Here is a 15,598-nt window from a genome sequence, read left to right on the forward strand (position 1 = left end):
CCACAAGGATAGCTATAATTAAAAAGGCAGACAATAATAAGTGTTGGTGAGAATGTGGAAAAGCTGGAAGCCTGATACATCGCTGATGGGATTGTAAAATGATGCAGCCACTTTGGAAAACAGTCTGGCAGTTCCTCAAAAGCTTAAAAATAGAGTTACCATATGACCCATCAGCAATTTCATTCTTAGGTATATATCCAAAAGAAATGAAAACATGTCTACACAAATACCTGTATGCGAATGTTTATAGCAGCATTATTAATGATTGCCAAAATGTACAAACAACTCAAATGTCCATCAACTGATGAATGGATAAACAAAATGTGGTATATCCATACATTAGAATGCTATTTGGGGGCCGGCCCCGTGGCTTAGCGGTTAAGTGCGTGCGCTCCGCTGCTGGCGGCCCGGGTTCGGATCCCGGGCGCGGACCGACGCACCGCTTCTCCGGCCATGCTGAGGCCGCGTCCCACATACAGCAACTAGAAGGATGTGCAGCTATGACATACAACTATCTACTGGGGCTTTGGAGGGAAAAAATAAATAAATAAAATCTTAAAAAAAAAAAAAGAATGCTATTTGGCAATAAAAAGAATGAAGTATTGATACACGTTACAATATGGATGAACCTTGAAAACATCATGTCGAGTGAAAGAAGCCAAACACAAAAGCCACATATCATATGATCCTACTCATATGAAATGTCCAGAATAGGCAAATTCATAGACACAGAAAGTAGATTAGTAGTTTCCTACTAGGGGAGGTAGGGGAATAGAATTGACTGCTAGTGGGTGTGGGGTTTCTTTTTAGGGGTAATTAAAACGTTTTAAAGTTGAGTGTGGTAATGGTTGCACAACTCTGTGAATATACTAAAGACCATTGAATTGTACACTTTAAATGCTACGCTATATGAAATACACCTCAATAAAGCTGTTATTTTAAAAAATCCCAGGAGGCAGTGTTTTAGCTTCTTGTGGCTGCTGTAACAAATTCCCCCAAACTTGGTGTCTTAAAACAACAGAAATTTATTCTTTCACAGTTCCGGAGGGCAGAAATACAAAATCAGTAGCATGACTAAACTCAAGGCGTCAGCAGGGCCACACTCCCTCCAGAGGCTCTGGCGGAGAATTTGTTCCTTGCCTCTTCTGGTTTCTGGAGGTTGCTGGCATTCCTTGGTTTGTGGCTGCAACACTCTCATCTTCAAGGCCAGCATCTTCAAATCTCTCTCTGCTCTGTCTTCTCATTGCTTTCTCCTCTGTGTGTCAAAGCTCCCTCTGCCTTTCTCTTTTAAGGACACATGACTGCATTTAGGGCCCACCCAGACAATCCAGGATAATCTCTCCATCTCAAGATCCCTAACTGAATCACATCTGCAAAAATCTTTTTTCCATATAAGGTACAATGCACAAGTTCCGGGGATTAGGACCTGATATCTTTGGGGGTCACTAGCAGCCCTCTACAGAGGGTCTCATGACCTCTGTTACAAATGGAGAAACAGAGCCAGAAGGTGAAGTATCAACCAGTTCTCAGAGTCTCGTCTGCCTGCCAGTGCCTGTATGGCTTGCTCTGAGGCCTCCAGTAACTAGGCTTGTAAGGCATCTTTCTAGGCAGAAGACTTAGATCCAGTCCCTGACCTGACACATACATGATTCATGAGACCAGGACCAGCTTCCCAGGTGTGTGACCTGGGCAGTTGCACAGGTCAGAAGGGTCCACACTTGGTTTAATGCCCTGCTGTCACCACCTTGATAGTCTTAATAATTTTTAAAAAAGGGGCCCTGCATTTTCATTTTGCACTGGACCCACAAATTATGTAACTGGTCCTGCATGTGACTTTTAGCAGGAAAAGGAACAGAGGAGATGTGGTGGGTGGAAAGGCTGCCTTGCACACTGGCCTCCTCTCAGCCCCGGAACCCTGGCTCCCCAACCCTGCCTCACCAGCCTGCAGTCAGGCTCTCCCCTCTGCTTAGAAAGCTCTTCCTGACCCCTCACCACATCTAGCTAACTCCTCCCCTCCAGGCCCAGCTCCAAGGAGACTCCCAGACTAGAGCAGGCCTCTGGCTGTACAGTCTCAAAGCTCCCCGTATGCTCCATCATGGCACCTACCACTGTTGGAAATCCTGTATTTATCTGTGTGATCCCTGAGATGTGTCTCCTCTATTGGGCTGTCAGCTCCGTGAGGGCGGGTACGGGTCTGCTGGGCTCACCTAGTGCCCCTGTGGTCAACACAATGCCTGTGACATGGTGGGCCCTGTGTAAATATTTGCTAAATGAGTGAATGAGCCAGAAGCACAGCCCAGACGTAGACAGTCATCGTGTACGATGGCGACACACAGGCCATGGCGTCAGATCTGCTCTGGATGGCTGGCCTCAGCATGGAGCTAGGCTCCTCGGGGGCAGGTAGAAAGCCAGTGTCAGCCTCTAGCCCCATGAGACAAGATTCAGCCCTGAAGCGAGGGCAGGCCCAAGGCCAGTGGAGATGACCGGGGCCTGAGGAGCCCATAGGAGTGAAGGAGGAAGTGTGCGTATTTGGTTTGGGGGCCTGCATCCCTTTAGGCGAAAGGTGGTTTGGGCCGGAAGAAGGCCAGGCCAGGCCTCCTGAGAGGCCCCTGGCAGTCGCCTCTGACCTCTGAGTTTGGATGAGCTCAGGGTAGGACTGCCAGATTTAGTAAATAAAAATACCCAACACCCAATTACATCTGAATTTCACATAAGCAACAAGTCATGTTGTGGTATATGTCCTACATATTGCATGGGACATACCAAAAAATTATTTGGTCTTTATCCGAAATTCAAATGTAACTGGGCATCTTGCATTTTATCTGACCACCCTGGCTCAAGACCCCTTCTGGGAAGCAGCCTGTTTCCAGAATGCTCATGCTAAACTGGAGTCATGTGTAGAAATGCCAGAACTTTTGGGAGCTGAAGCAGTCCCTTTCCTCATTTTTTCTTTTTCAGGTTATTCAGGGGACATGAGGGGGAACAAGGCACTAACCGGGGCTACAGATGGGAGGGAGTGTCAGAAATATACACTCCAGGCCAGGCCAGGACTAGCGGGTCAGTATCCTTTAGGAGGCACCACTGGGATGAAACAGCAAGGATGCTCCCACAGAGGGGATGCTATCTCTCATTCCTAGCAGACACCAGCCTGAGCGCCAGGAAAGATAAAGGCCTGGCCCTTTATCTTTGAGGGGTTTGGCTGGCTTATCAACAGATTATTCAACACAGAGTCAGGCATGCTGAGAAAAACTCCTCCTAGGAGATAAAGTATGAGAGGTGGCCTTCCCCAGGGTCTTGCTCTCTACTTTTCCTTATCAGTCTAAGGTGCATAACGATATCTACCTCCAGGGCAGTGCCTTTATCCATCTTCCTGACAATTGATTCTATCCTCTGACTTCTCCCTCCCAGCTTCAAGTCATCCACAGATTTTATCAGAAGTCACCAGAGTCATCATCCATGAATAAATATATTCAATAGGAGAAGAACAAAGATAGAGCCCTATGGCACTCTACTAGAGACTTGCCTCAGGCTGATCTTAATCAAAATTCTTTCGATATAAATGTTCAGCAAGCTACAAATCTTCTTACTGCACTATCATTTACTCCACACTTCTCCACGAGGATATGAGGATGTAACCACTGGCCCATTTAGAGCCAATTCGAATAGACCCCATCTCTTATCAATGAAGTGATTAAGGATTGTCTTTCAGGGCCGGCCCCGTGGCTTAGCGGTTAAGTGGTTAAGTGCCCGCGCGCTCCGCTACTGGCGGCCCGGGTTCGGATCCTGGGCGCGCACCGACGCACCACTTCTCCGGCCATGCTGAGGCCTCGTCCCACGTACAGCAACTAGAAGGATGTGCAACTACGACATACAACTATCTACTAGGGCTTTGGGGGACAAAAAGGAGGAGGATTGGCAATAGATGTTAGCTCAGAGCCGGTCTTCCTCAGCAAAAAAAGGAGGATTAGCACGGATGTTAGCTCAGGGCTGATCTTCCTCACACACACACACAAAAAAAGGATTCTCTTTCAGAAAAAATGCAAAGTCACAAAGCCAGGGCATGTACAAAAGAAGAAATCATGACCTGAAATGCCCTCAGAACCAAAATCCTCCTTCCACAGAACCCAAGGACATGGATACGACCAGAATTTGAAAGCTGGACTCTTATCAGAAACGAGGAGTCCCTCATTCAGGAAGATCAGTGTTAAAATTCCTTCCCCACCTCATGCAAAAATGTTTAGAACCCCATTATAAACGTTTAGAACCTCATCATAAATGCTTAAAACCTTACCATAAATATCTGAAGCCCACTCATCAAAGCCTGTCCCACCAGTGTTTCCACATGCCAGTCTGTTCTCCCTAACCACGTAAATTTCACTCCAAACCCTGAGTCAGGGAGACAGATCTGAGGGCACATGCCCCCTGTCTCCCGGCAGATCGATCTTGCAGAATAAAAGCTGATTTCTCCCCGCAAAGGCCGGTGCCATAATTAATTGGCTTGTTTATGCGTGTCGGGCAGAGAACCCCAATTTTGTGTGATAACAAAGATCCCTCCTGAGGATATCTTAGTTTGCCAGAAGTACTGGCAAACTATACATCCGTTAGATGGTGGCTACTCTTGATACTACCGTAACAGCAGTAATGATAATGATAATAATAAACAATGGAAAAGGTTTTGTCCTCACTCTCCCTTTTCTGCCCTTTCTATCCGAGACGAAGTAAACTTTGCTAAAATAAGAGGAAACTCTAATTGGTTTATCATAAGTTCATGGAGAAATTACCCTGCCAAGAACATCTCTTGGTCATGGTTTATCTAGAGATCAGCAGAATGAATTTTAGATACAAAAAGTGACTTTGGTATAAAGTACAGCAGTTTCTGGCTTATCATCAGGTTTTGATCCAGAAGTTTATTTTCAAGTTGGCTGTTGAGAAAATGCTAAATGTACCCAAAAACAATCTGACAAATACTGATTAGGTACTCCAGCAGGCCTCCCCAAACCATTCATCTGTAATAAGGTTGAAATTGTACTGGAGCAGCCTGAGCCCCAAGTCTCTGCAAGCTCCAGCTTTGAACCCCTTTAATTCCGGGGGAGGTCTGGCAGTTTCCCTTCCTGGCAGCTCCTATGAGCAGGGAGTACTTGTAAGTCCAATGTCTATGCCTAAAGGCATTTTTCATGCAGCCTAGTCTCCCCTTAAGGGGACTTCCCAACAGGAGCAGTGCCCCGTCCCCCCATCAGTGCCCGTAGACTCCCACCTCTAGGAGTGCGGAGCCTCACTGGGGGCCCAGGAAAAGGTGGCAGCCATTTCTCCAACCTGTTTTCTTAAGCCTAAAGCTTTAGGCTTTAGTAATCAGTCCTTCCCCTAATACTTTAATATTAGGGATTGAGAAGTAGCAGAAAACGCAGAAGGTAAGAGATGGGAATGTGGGCTGATGGATGCTGTTCACATCATCCCTCTGTGGTTTGCCCGCTTCTGCACCCAGGCTCTGGGAATCTAAGAAAAATACTTTAAAATATTTTAAAAAAAACATTACCAACAGGAGTGGTTCTGAGTACAGTGTGTATGTGCAGCTTTGTCCACGCCCTGCTGGCTTTCACAGGACCAGCAGAAGTGCGTGTCCATTTCTTTATCACCATCAACTATCACCTCGGATTTGTGGGGTTTTTTTTTTTTTTTTGGTGAGGAAGATTGGCTCTGAGCTAACATCTGTGCCAGTCTTCCTCTATTTGTATGTGGGACGCTGCCACAGCACGGCTTGATAAGTGCCTGGGATTTCAACCTGCGAACCCCAGGCCGCCAAAGCAGAGCGCGTGAACTTTACTATGCCATAGCCACCAGGCAGGCTCCTATCACCTCAGTTTGAACAGAAAGTCTGGCTGGGGAACTACAGAGGAAGCACAGTTTGGGGGCTGTGAGGGCGCTCTCTTCTCGGCTCTCAGCAGATCCCTCCGTCTTTGCTTTGAAAGGAAACAATGGCTTCTGCTTAAGAGGCTCGGCCATATCAGCTTTTTGGGTCAAGAGGTTTGGTGCTCTTCCTGGGCTGGGCCTCCAGGTGATGGAGCTGAGAAGGGCCCATTCTAGTATCTAGCCTGAAACCCAGAAAATGTCCTGAGTTTAAAAAAAGGGGAGGATAGGGAATTCCAAAAACACAGATCACAGGAGCCTTGATATCCATCCTCTATAAAACTCCAGCAGACGACAGGTGGTCCCCGACTTACCATGGTTCAATTTACAACTTTTTGACTTTATAGTGGTGGGTTCCAGCATGGAGATGGAAACTATTGTTGAATCACACAACTTGGAGAAGTTCAGCTTTGCGATTCGTCCTACTTCAAAGATTGACTGAAGGATGAATATGTCTACATTGGAATGGACTGTTTCATTTTTTTTACTTTTGAAATACACACACACACTTAAATCATCTTGTGGAATGACACTGTGTGTGGGGGGGTAAAGATTTCTACGGTTTTAACAGAATCTTTGAAAACTGTTGATCTTGTTCAACTTCTTTAATGCATTTTCAACTTACGATGGGTTTATCAGAACATAACCCCATCGAAAATCAAGGAAGAACTATATTTATTAGGTATGTAGAAACTTTATATTGTGTCTAAGCATTCCCTAAAATCTTTTCCAAGTGAGTCCCGGCTCACACTGTGTACAGAACTTCAATAAAGTCATTGTTGAAAAAAAAAATTATGGAGGGAGCCCAGACCTCTGTGGTTGGAGTTTAGGGAAGAGTGAAAAATGGGGGCTCCGGGCCAGACCTGACAGGGCTGCCTGTGAGTGTGGCACCCGGGAGGGGTCAGGCCAGGTATTAAGGGCTGGATGAGGCCTGAGTCATGAAGTAGGCAGGACAGGAAGAGGGGTGCTCAGTGGAGGGACTGAGATGAGAGCCTGGCACCCAGTAGACAGGTGCAGATCAGAGTAGAACTCTTATGGGGTTGGCAGAGAGCACCTGCAGCTAACAGGCAGGAAGTGGTGATGACCAGAAACCCGCAAGAATATTCTAAAAATAAGTCATGACAAGTCAACCTGGTTTCTTTTGTTGTCAGGATTACTAGATTCTTGAAACAGAAAAATACTCCAGGTACAGGGGTTCTGGATTTCAGCAAGATGTCTGACCAGGTCTGTCCTGAGGTCCTCATGGAGAAGTATGTGGTATCTGTCATTTGTGGGACAATTATATCAAAAGAGTTTTGATGAAGGTCAATTCAAAGGATGTCTCTAGTGGAGTGCCACGTGGCTCTGTCTTCTTCCCTCTCCTGGTCAATATATTTATTGATGGTTCACACGAGGACTCTGGAGAGCACACTGATTGGATTGCTGGATGATACAGCACTGGGAAGGATGGGTAAGAGACCAAAAGACAGAATCCATAGTCAAAAGGACGTCACCAGGAGGGAGCAAAGGGTCAAATGAGGATACACAATGGAAAGTTAAGTTCCTGGTCTTAGTTCCTCAAAGCTGACCTTACAAATACAGGATGAGGGAGACGTTGCTTAACAGTAGAACGCATGGAAAAGACTGATGAGTTTGAAAGCGGCGTGGCTGCCATCACAGTTGGCAGCGTTAATGGAAGTCAAAAGTTCAGAAAAGGAAAGAAGACAGTCCCACTGTATTTTGTCACACCCGCTCAGTTCAGGAGGCAACACCCAAAACCATGAGGACGAGTGATGATAATGCTGAGGCAGGGCCTCCAAACCATATGGTAAGAGAAGCATTTGAAGGAAGTGGGAATGCTAAGACTAAGAAAGAGGATTTGGGAGCACATTTGATAACTATCTTTAAATAATTGCATTGTTTTTATGTGAAAGAGGAATTAGACTTTTTTCCCACCCTTTGGGTAGACATTATAAGGAGGTAGATTTCAGTTAGAACTTTGCCACACGGCGGGTGAGGAAAGGTTTCGCGAAGGTTTTTAAAGGCAGCTGAGAGAGAGGGAGACGTGTCCAGAGGGCTTTGGAGTCTCCTTGGGGCCAAAGTTGGGCAAACATGGCCTCTGGCGAGAGGCAAGTTTGCACGCCTGTTCCTGAGGACTCCGGCAGCCAGGGGAAAGTTGTGGCTACCGAACATCTCTTCATCTTACTGATAAAGCTGCTAAGAAGGTAAATATTTGGCAAAACCAATGCCGTGAACCAGAGCAGCGTTCCAGCTGATTGCGAGGGTTGAAGACAAAGGAAAAGGAAAGAAGACAGTTGTCCTCATTGTCATCGCAAAGGTGGTTAAGTGGCCTCTGTTGCTTGTGGGCTGGGATCACAGTTCTGGCTTGATGCTAAGAAGGACCCTGAATTTGTTCCTGGAGCTCATGAATGACCAGCCAGACAGCAAGAAAATGCATCTGTGTCCCTCTTGTGACCCTGAGCAGGGCCATCTGACCGACCAAACAGCAAGCACGACAAGGACCAAAAAAACCAAGAAGGAAAGGAAAAACGCAGCCTGAGTGCTCACAGACCTCATTCCAGGGGTTGTGGTGCCAGCTGGGGTGGCAGAATGACAAAAACTATGGATGAGACGCACAGAACTGAGGAAGAAAGGAGACAATCTGGGAGTGGGGGCGACAGCGAGACTGACCGGCTGACTGTGGGAGGGGCGGCGGGGACTTGATTTGAGGGAGAAGCTAGGTACAGAAGACCTTCAGCGAGTTTTTCTCTGGGAAATGTGATATAACTCTCTCCCCACAACCTCCTTCACACAACCTTCAGTGAAGGGCAGCACGACTCTCAAGAGATTTGGAGTGGGGCTTCTGCTAAAATTTACCTAGCGTTTAGCACTTCTTTGTGGATTGTCTCATTTAATCCTATGAACCAGATGCTGGTATTACCCTCATTTTACAGGAGAAAACCAAGACACTCAGAGAGGTTAGTGCACTTGCTCAAGATCCCACAGCTTGTCTCAGTGGTAAAGTTCATTGGAATGCTGGTTGCCTGACCAGGCCTGAGCCCTGACTCCTTGCACAGAGCCTCTGGAAGAAAACCATTTCAGGGCTTCTTGAAATGCCCCACAATAGGAAAATCTTTGGCTTAGGACAAAGATTGAAGGGGTCAAAGTGTGAAAAAGTTGAAATACACAGAATATGAAATATTTATTCACCAAGTTATTCTAGGATGTAATTCTTCAACTTGTTCTATACAACTGTCTTAATGTTTCCTTACAGCTTCATTACCTGATTAAACTAAATTAAAATAAATAGATACATCCAAATAAAAAAGGCAGCCAAGTTGGGATATGTATATGCACAGGAAACGGTGCTTCTAGACAGACATGAGATTCATGTGATTTAGGACCAAGCTGGGAGCCTGTATAAACATTTCTAATATTGAGAATGTGAGAACACATTTGGGTCTCCAAATGGATCCCTCACAGACCACAAGGATCTGCTTCTTTTTGTGCGTGTGTGTGAGGAAGAAGGATCTGCTTTAATTAGAGCTGTTTAAAAAATGGAGCAGTTACCCAGAGAAATAAAAACCACATGTTCACACAAAAATCCGTACATGAATGTTCACAACAGCTTCATTTGTAATTCCAGCTTTCCTGAAAAAGAGGAATCAGCCCAGATGTCCTTTAATGAGTGAATGGTTAAATAAACAGTGGTACATCCATACCAGGGAATATTCCTCAGCCATAAAAAGGAACAAACTACTGATACCACCACTTGGATGAATCTCCAGGGAAATATGCTGAATGAAAAAAAAAACAGTCCCCAAAAATGTGATTCTATTTGCATAACATTTTTGAAATAACAAAATTTGAGAAATGGAGGACAGATTAGTGGTTTCCAGAGGTTGAAGATGGGAGCAGGGAAGGAAGTGGGTGTGGCTATGTAAGGGCAACAGGAGGGATCCCTGTGGCACGGGAACTGTATCTGGACTGTGGCGGTGGATACATGAACCTACAAGTGATGAAGATGAATAGAACTTCACACACACAGACACAAATGAGTACAAGTAAAATTGGGGAGATTAAGATCGACGGGTCATATTAATGTCAATGTTGGGGGATTACTGCATTAGGGGGCCCCTCCAAATCTCTTGAGGTCTTATGGGAAGTGAGACCCTTCAGGGTGGTGAGGAGGAGGCTGAGCATCTTTGTTTCTGCTGGTTTTATGAGTGTGCAGAGCGAACCAGGGAGAACTGGAAAGAAGCTCCTTCTCTCATGCCAAGAGGAAGGGGTGAGCTGAGCTGCTCTGAAGGCATTTGGCAGAACTATCTCTGTCACCATCTGCTTTTCCCTAAGGTCGGGGCTCCCCTGGGGTCCAGGGGTTCAGGCTGCTTTGCTGACAAAAATAAAGCATGAATTTTCACACTGCTGCTTAGAACCTGGAAGAACCTTGGAAATCCTCTCTCAGGGTGAGAAGGAGCAAACATGCCCCAAATAAAGGGACATTCTGGATGGAAAGTGAACAGGAATATTTTGAGACCTAGGACAGATCTTGGATATTCAAGGAGGTAAAGTGGGATTTTTGAACATTATTCTAGAGATGCACTGAAATGCACTAGCTCCTAAATGAAACGTTTCCCTCTCGGATAATTTCAAGACCCGTTTCACCTAGAAAATTATTCTTAGATGGACCACTTGAACAGTGAAATAGGTAAATGTGAGGTGTCCTTAGTCCCCTCTTCCCCTCATAGGATGAGGCCAAGAGAGCCATCCCTTTGCTCAACTTACAGAGAAGGCTCCGAAGGACCCTGAGGTTGGCCAGCATCTGGCCCTGTAGCCAGGGGGTGGACCAGCCAGTGTCTCAGGACTTCCCAGCCGGGGAGCTTCCTTCATTGTCTCTGGGATCCCCACTCACCACTTGCCCGCTGTCCTCACACCCAGGACCTGGCACAATATGCGTGATGTCAGGCCCAGGGTGCTCTGACCCAGGCACCGGCCTCTAAGGAATGGTCTGAGTGCTGGACCAACCCCAGCACAGCCAGCTCTCACCAGGCCGCCAGCTGACAACACCTGAAACCCATGTGAACGTGGAAGTGACTGATGATGACACAGGTGTGCCATGTCCCCTGATACTAATCTCCCCTGCATCCGCATCTCTCCTCCACCGGCATCTCCACACCATCTGCGTCTCCCCTCTCCTGTACCCGCATCTGCACTCCATCCGCAAGCCTTACCCTCCAAGAACAAATTCTCTGGGGTCTGCACAAGTGGGTGGGCACATGCAGTGGAAGGGGGCTCTGCCCTGCCGGTAATCATGTCTGCCCTGCCCTCGCAGAAGGCCTTGCCTGCACAAAGAGACTTTGAGTTGACGTTTTCTTCTGCCTAACACAATACTACCTGCGACTGCCTGTAAATCCACTTTTAAAATGCGGGTAGGAAGGCTGAAGGAAGGGGAAAAGCAGGGCCCCGTTCAGCCCCGGAGGCTGCATTGTTCTCAGGCCTCCACCGCTTATCCAGAAGGCCCCCATGACCCCTGGGGAATCAAATGAGATTGTTTTTCCCAAGATCGGGCTCTTCAGGTGTGAGCTGCAGTTCTTGGACAACGGTGGTGACTGTGGCATTTCTGCAACAGGAAAGAGGAAGGAACTTCTGATCTGTGCAGCAACGGCATCAACAATGTGTGCCCCAGCCAGCCGGCAGCAAAGAGGAAAAGAGCTCAGTCTCCATAGCGATAAATCACCAGGAAGCCAGCGAGGGAGAGTTAGCAAGAGGATTTTTCCCTTCCTCTGGTTCCCTGCAAACACATTCCCAACTCCAGTGGGTTAGATGCCTGGCGCCTCTCCAGGCGGAGCCTCCAGAACCACAGATAGAGGAAGAAGAGGAGGTCTCTGCCAGCTAGAAATCTACACTGAAAGTCCTCTGCTACTGAGCGCGGAAGGGAAGGGGTTTCGGCTCCTCTTAAAGGCATATGTTGGGCACAGGCGCCCGGGCAACCTGGCGGGCCCAGCACAATGTCACACGTGCTGACTTTAAAGCTCTCCAAGGCATGTCACTTACGTTATTCCATTTCATTATCTTACATTAGTCCCTGCACGATCCTGTGTTCTATTATGTGAGCCCTGCAGCATAGGTATTATTAGCCCTTTTACAACAGAAGAACAGGCCCAGTGAGGGAGAGAGATGAGCCTGAGACAACTCACCAAGTTAAGACAGTTGCTGCAAGTTGCTCCCGAAGGTCTTCACAGCTCTCATCTGAGACTCTTTATCTTGCCAAAATCAAACTATTTTTCCCAAGGAAAATTCCAGTTTTTTTGAAATGCTCTGAAATGTCATTTGTCCCAAGCCTCCTGGGTCACTCTTCATCATGCCGCATTCTCTTGCCTCATACCATTGCGTATGCTGTTCTCTCTGCTTGGAATGCTGTTCCATGATTCTTTGGTCACCTAACTACCCAGAGGGGAGATGCCTGACCCCTCCTTCCCAGTGGCTCATTCACCTTGCTCTCTGGGCTCCCACAGAACTTACCATGAAATATCGTGAGGCAATACAGGGTAGTGGTAAGAAAAGGCTTTTCTAGACCCCGACTAGCTGTGTGACCTTGGGGGACTTACTTAACTTCCCTGAGCCTCCACTTCCTCAGAGGCAAGACGGGGAGAATGATAGTATCTGCCTTCATCTGTGAGGATTAGATATTAACACACATAAAGCACTTAGAAAACGCTGGGACGCGGTTAGTGCTCAGTAAACAGTAGTTGCTAAAGACTTAACTTTCTTAAAGCGGGGCCCACCTTTCATGCGTAGCCCCAGATGGAGATGCGTCAGCCCTCAGTGGGTGCTCAGCAATGTGTGTCAAATGGACTCTGAATTCATGGGAGGTTGTTCTCCAGCTACTGTTTATGTACTAGGCACACGTTAGGCATTTGGACACATAATATTTCATTTGGTTAAGTCACTTCAAGACAGGGCCTAGGTGGCCAAGGACCAGCATTTTGCCACTATAACGTACAGTGTCCTTGAATGGCCCCCTCTGCTCGCCTGAGAGTCCCTTCCAACCTCCTGCCCTGCCCTGGCTGGGCCTGGAAAGGATCCCCACTCTCAGTGTCAGGCCAGAGGCTCTCGGCCTTACCACAGCTGGGTTACCCAGGCAGTCTATAAACACCAAGAGATTCAAACAACCCACATACCTGTGAGAGGCTGCTCCGATGGCAAAGACAAACCAAATCCCACATTGGGCAGCCCGGTCTCCTCTGTGGTTTCGCTTGAAAAAACGAAACCAAATTCTTCATGCAAATATTTAGATTCTAAACTAAGTTGCATAACAGCCAAGTCTCTCCACCTAAAGATACAGCCTTCCTCAAATCTACAGAGACAGAAGGTAGATGGGTGTGGGAAGGGGGCAGGGCCTGGGACTTGGGGGTGAACAGGGGTTGACTGCAAATGGGCAGGAGGGAACTTGGTGGGTGATGGAAATGTTCTAAAACCAAATTGTGGTGACGGTTGCAACAGCTCTATATACTTATGAAATACAGTGTTCTGAAACTTAGCAAATTAAAATGCAGGAAGTTCAGTTAAATTTGGATATCTGATAAGCAACAAATAATATTTTCACTATAAGTACATCCCAAATATTGCATGGGACATATTTATACTAAAAAAGTATTTGTTGTTTATCTGAAGCTCAAATTTAATGGGGCATCTTATTAGTTAGGATCTGGCAATCCTAAGTAAAAGTCATTGAAGTGTACATGTAGAATGGGTGAATTTTATGGTATGTAAATTATACTTAGCTGTTAATTTAGCACTGTGCCTAGAATAATATTGATGCTTAAAGAAAAGTACAACTTTCCCTTCTGCATACTCTCTCCACTCCCTCCCCACTCTCACCCCTGGCAAAATACAATCATAAAAACCACCCCACTAGCCCAGGAACCCACAGAAATCACCAGGGTGGAAAATCTTCTAAACAGTCCCCATAGCTCTGTTTTCCCGGGGCCTGGGGCCTGCAGAGGGCAAGACCTCAGGGTCAGAAACACCACAGGGCAAACCAGGGAGTTTGGAGCAGGTCTCTGTTTGCTGGGCGCTCCAAACGCTAAAATCACCCCCACCTCGCCTCGCTAATTGCTGCCCAGTAATTCAACTCTCATTGGTTGGGCTGGGACCCACTGCCCTGCACAGGCGGGGCAGGGGCTACAAAAATGAGTACGACACTTCCCTGTTCTTAAGGAGGCCACCATCTAAAGAACTGCAAGCTCCGTACACACCCACCCACCAACACACAGACAACACACACTAATATCATCAAGCAAAAAGAAAAATTCTTGTCTCCCTCCTGTGCAGGAGAAACTTTTTTCACCTCTTCCAATAAAATTAACTTTCCTCTATCAGTGGGGTTTGCATATGGAATTGCATTTTGCAGCCAAGAAGAGAACGTTACCTCTTTAGAATTAGCATAGCTGCACCCGTCCGTGGTACATGTGAGCCCATCTGCTGGTAGGTCTGGCTCTAAGCAATCCAGGTACCAAATTCTGACCAACCGTCAAAACTATGATTATCTGTTCTTTAAATTCACCCCATCTGAAATCTGCAAACTGACTCTTTCTGAATGAAAAGGATTCATCCACATTCCACTCTGTGCTCTTTAGTTCCGTGGTACCATTTTGGTACCAGAGGATTTCACAAAACCTGCCCTCAAACAGTGGATGCTCAGTGAGAGTTGGTAAATCTGTAAACCTAAGAATCCTGTTGCTTGGCTCACCACCTATATACACGGGGTGATTTGGGCATTTCAGGCGGGGAAGAGAAGCTCTTGTGAGCATTCTCACTGTCAGCTCAGAGGTAAATTAAACCTAGACCAACAGTGCCCAACGCGGGGGGGTTCTCAGGGTAAGTGATGGGTGGGTCAGTGAAAGAGATTCCAAGTGGCCGCCTGAGGATGAGGCGGCACATGCTGAATAAAATGCTCATGACAGTAACTGGCGTTTATTGTGGTGTGCTAAGGGATTTATTTATACGCACTGTGGCTCAGTCCTACGAGCTCGGTACAGCTACAGTAACTCACCCACAGCACCCCGGCCCGTCAGGGATGACCCCAGGGCCCTTGTTCTTACCACCGGGAGTTCTGTCAACCTAGCAAGGTTGTCCCTTTGTCTATTAGAAACTTTAATTAATCAAATACATGCACACGTAAATACAAAATAGAAGAACCATTAATGACTTAGTAAATGCCATTTGGGATAAAATCCTCCCAATAATGAAGTTTACAAAATAAAAATAATGGAGGGGTTGTTGATGGTGAAAAGGTAGGAATCTCAACCTGCTCAGAATTATGGAAAATTGCAAAGTAGTAGACAGCATTCGGCACTTCTGGTAATCAGGATACCAGTGGTGGATTTCTACAGGACTGAGAGAAAGTAACCTGTTCCCAAGGGCTAGTCTTCACATGCATTTGACAGTATTTTTCATCAAGTGACTAAATTCCTTTAATAAGCACCTCATTTCATTTACCCCCATTGGCTTGAAATAGTAGGGGATTTCTGAAGGGAGATATAACTTCTTTTCTTTTTCAAGTGACTTAAAGGAAAAGCAAGCAAAAATAAAAATAAGTCGTTACAGGCTGAACAGTTAATGGGCCATCTGTTCCTTCTCTGGTCCATTTGAAACTACAGAAATTTTACAATGGCGCCATCTAATGGAATACTAGGTTAGACACAAAAAATTC

At 46.4% G+C, this 15,598-nt stretch overlaps 1 protein-coding gene across 1 annotated transcript in view; it reads right to left on the bottom strand.

Moving 5' to 3' along the window:
* Positions 1-13,133, bottom strand: part of PECAM1 (platelet and endothelial cell adhesion molecule 1) — a 74,520-nt gene extending 61,387 nt beyond the window's left edge. The window contains exon 1 of the mRNA XM_058561384.1: positions 13,065-13,133. The gene's annotated coding sequence lies outside the window, so the exon portion shown is untranslated. The remainder of the gene's footprint in view (positions 1-13,064) is intronic.
* Positions 13,134-15,598: the final 2,465 nt, after the last annotated feature.

Source organism: Diceros bicornis, chromosome 18 (assembly GCF_020826845.1).
Source record: "Diceros bicornis minor isolate mBicDic1 chromosome 18, mDicBic1.mat.cur, whole genome shotgun sequence".
NCBI classification, from domain to species: domain Eukaryota; kingdom Metazoa; phylum Chordata; class Mammalia; order Perissodactyla; family Rhinocerotidae; genus Diceros; species Diceros bicornis.